Raw genomic sequence first — 3,825 nt, 5'->3', positions numbered from 1 at the left:
GTTCTTGTGTTTGGTTGGGAAAGAGAATCTGAGGGCACCCATTCCGTAAAAGGGAATATAACCCTCAGATCGAGAACGCAGTTGTTCCTCCAAATCGGTAGAAAGACACATAATAGAAGCCCCTCACTCTCAGCCCCTTTCTACCCCGTCTCTCTCGACTACGCCTCTCCCTCTCTCTATTCTCCAACAGTGCCACACCATGGAGTATAGGTGGTTTCGAGGATGGTTAGGAGGACCGATCATGGGCTAGCACCTAGCAGTGACCCCTTCTCCTGAAGTCATTCCTGCAACAGCAACCGGGATGAAGCTGGTCCATCTCTCCTTTACCAGGGACGATCGACATGGCACAGATCTGCCTCTCATTGACCAGTGGTGGAGCGGCAGAAGCCAGGAATGGCTCGTCCGTGTGAACGCGGTGAAAAATAATGATGCTCAAGTGCAGCATCATAGGTAATGAAATTAGAGTTATTTGGGATGGAATAAAAGAAAATATTGGTCGGTAGAAATCGAAAGACTCTCAAAATTCGGTGGTGATTAAGTATTTTTTAACAAAAGTCTGGCCCATCGGCATGCTTTATTGATTAGATAACAAGATTACATAGTTTAGCAGCAACTTTAAATATATCTAATAGAACATGACATAATTGGTAGGCATGTAGTGGAAAATAGGTTCACCGCGCTCTCCGTCTAATAGCTCAAAGTACTGTGTGTCCCAATTAGATGTGTTCATGTGACACATGGCTATTGCTGTCACGCGCGGCATGTCATCTTTCAAACCCTTGAGTTGCACCCTCAAAGATTGCACGTCTTTGGGCCGATGGCAATAAAAAACCTCATACGAAAAATCCATAGGTTGGCATGGCACCACGTTACAGTTGAGTTGGGTGATCTGTTCCACAACGTACATGGAGCAGGAGGTCTCATGCCCATGAATCCTTGTAATGGCTGCTCGTGAACCGCTGACTCCCAATACTTTGGTGGCGAACCTTGCCATTGCTTCACGAGATGAGAAACACATGTGAGGTTCCTGCTTGTCAGCCGGTTTGCCACATGAACGAAGGGTGTCAGCTATTTGCTTTGCCTTCACCGATCCGTGAGGTATCTTGAAGTACGAAAGGATGGTTGTCAAGTACTTTGACTCCAACTGAGTAGAGGAAAAATGAACAGACTTTGGTGTACCATCTCGTGCAAACATTGTTCCTTTAGGCAGTGTAGTGCCGATGTATAGATTCTTCTTTAGGAATAACATGCTGGTTTGAACTTTTACATGCCTGTGTTTTTCTAGTGCTTCGGGAATGGAGGAAGCTGCATTGTTATTAATTAAAACAACAGTTTAACAAAAAATATTGGCATAGTGATGTTATTTATGGAAATTAAATGCATATATTTGTTCATGGATATAAAGAAACTAAGTCATCATATTAAAAACAATCTCAACTTGATATGGTAGCACAAGCACTTACGAGAGTGTGCATGATCTAGATCCCAATGTACTGCATCCGCACTTGTATCAAAATTGGTTTTTTCTACAGGAAATAGCAAACTATGAGTTGCTTTAGAACTAACAAATTCTCCACTTGATAGTACTTACCGAATGGTGCATGTTCTGATTTCTAATCCACCTTATAAGGACTTGCCCCAAAACCTTCTTCTTCTGCAGGAAATAAAAACTATGAGTTTATATTTAGAATTAACACATTCTCAACATGGTAAGGTAGCACAAGTACTTACTTGAAGGGGGTCCCAATGTGCTGCATACGCACTTTCATCAAAATTGTCTTTTTCTAGAGGAAATAACAACCTAGGAATTAATTCACAATTAACAAATTTGCCTAGTTATAGCACAAGTACTTACGAGAAGGAGGATCCCAATGCACCGCATAAGCACTTTCACCAAAACTGTCCTTTTGTAGAGGAAAAAACGATGTAGGAGTTAATTAACAATTAACAAATTTCTCTAGTTGGCAAGGTAGCACAAGTACTTACGAGAAGGAGGATCCCAATGCACCGCATAAGCACTTTCACCAAAATCGTTTTCTTCTACAGTAATTAAAAATTAGGCAATGACTCACAATTAACGAATTTGTCAACTTGGCAAGGTAGCACAAGTATTTACCAGAATGTGCATGATCTGGATCCCAATGAACGGCATAAGCACTCGCACCAAAAGCATTTTCTTCTGCAGGAAATAACAAACTATGAGTTTATTCAGAATTAATACATTCTTAACATGGTAAAATAACACAAGTACTTACTTGAAGGAGGATCCCAATGTACCGCATACGCACTTTAAAAAAAACCATCCTTTTCTAGAGGAAATAACAAACTATATGAGATGATTCAGACTTGACACACCCTCAAGTTGGTAAAGATGGCACTAGTACTTACGAGAAGATGAAGGTTCACCCTTGTCGCTGGACTCGGCAAAGGCCAGGAGGAGCAAGAAAAAGGTTATTGCTATAAGCTTGATCGCCATGTCTAGATCACTATGAACTAAATTTCATTGGGCGAGGAAGACGAAAGGGTCTAGGTCCTCTATTTATACCGCTCGACCATTCCTTAATAGTGGAACATAAAGCAGTGGTACGTTAGAAGCACCCAATTTCCTATTGCCATAATATCTGCCCAAAGATAATTCGTGAGGAAACATTGTACTCCTCCTATTCCTTAGTACTGATTAACGGCCATAATATCTAAAATACTGTCATAATATGTAGTACTAAAAAAGGCAGGCGTCGACTCGTTGGCTGGGTAGCTGAGGTTGCTGCCAGCCCACCCGAATTCGAGTCCCGACTCGGACACGCGATGCTCGCGGAGTTTCTCCTATAAAAAAATGTCAACGAATGTTAGCCGTTGGGTTGGTCTCATTTTTAAGGACGGGCATCGACTTGTTGGCTGGGCAGCTGAGCTTGCTGCCAGCCCACCCGAATTCGAGTTTCGGCTCCGACGTGCGATGCTCGTGGAGTTTCTTCTATAAAAAAAATACCAACAAGGGTTAGTTGGTCTCATTTTTTTCTATCTCTCCCTAAACCACCGGCATTAAGTAACTGCCATAATAAGCGGTGGTTTGTACCTAGCGCGCTAGCTTTGCATGCAACGTCCGGGAATTAATTTTCCTTGGACACTCGAACAGAATGGCAACTGAATGACGAGATGAATGGGCATTAAAACTTCTCTCTATCTCTATCTCTATCTCTACTACCACTATATATCTATATCTACTTCTATGTCTCTATCTCTATCTCTATCTCTATCTTCATCCTTACTTTTCAATCTCTCTATATCTATATCTATATTTATTTTAAAAAGGATGTTGTGTCTCCTCTCCCGTCTTACATTCATTTGACTCCAGCATTTTCATTCGTAGTCTGTTGAGCACTCATCCGCACTCCCCTCTTTGCCAAGCATATGGGCCAAGCCCAATCCCCCTTCGGCCTACAACACAACTATAGCTGACCAAATGGGCCATCCTTCATGGGCCAACAGAGAAGCATGTGTGGGCCGTGCCTGGGCAAGACCCGCATGCCGGGATGACACGGCCCCTTTATTTTTTCTCGTTTTTTAACAGCCCAAAAGGCCAAAATAGAGCCAAAACGAATCACAGCAACCAAAAAGGCCGAATAGCATGCTGCCCAAGATGACACACATTTATCCAATGTGTCGGGGAGCACCTATTTTGGCGATGTAAGCGCCGGCTCTCTAACCGTACCCGCGGGGGAAGTGTGGCGGGCCGACCCATTCCACTTTTTTCTGGTTTAAACCATAAAAATTGTTGCACAGGAGAGATTCGAGCACAAGACCTCCACCTTGATTTCAAGGTGCACT

The 3,825-nt window shown here is 42.8% G+C and overlaps 1 pseudogene; it reads right to left on the bottom strand.

The window, feature by feature from the left end:
- Nucleotides 1-625: 625 nt before the first annotated feature.
- On the bottom strand, nucleotides 626-2,476 carry LOC125516556 (annotated as a pseudogene).
- Between the last annotated feature and the right edge of the window lie 1,349 nt (nucleotides 2,477-3,825).

This window comes from Triticum urartu, chromosome 6, assembly GCF_003073215.2.
Source record: "Triticum urartu cultivar G1812 chromosome 6, Tu2.1, whole genome shotgun sequence".
Classification (NCBI taxonomy): Eukaryota; Viridiplantae; Streptophyta; class Magnoliopsida; order Poales; family Poaceae; genus Triticum; species Triticum urartu.
Note: the sequence above shows the minus strand (reverse complement) of the source record. Positions and strands in the feature narration are given on the sequence as shown.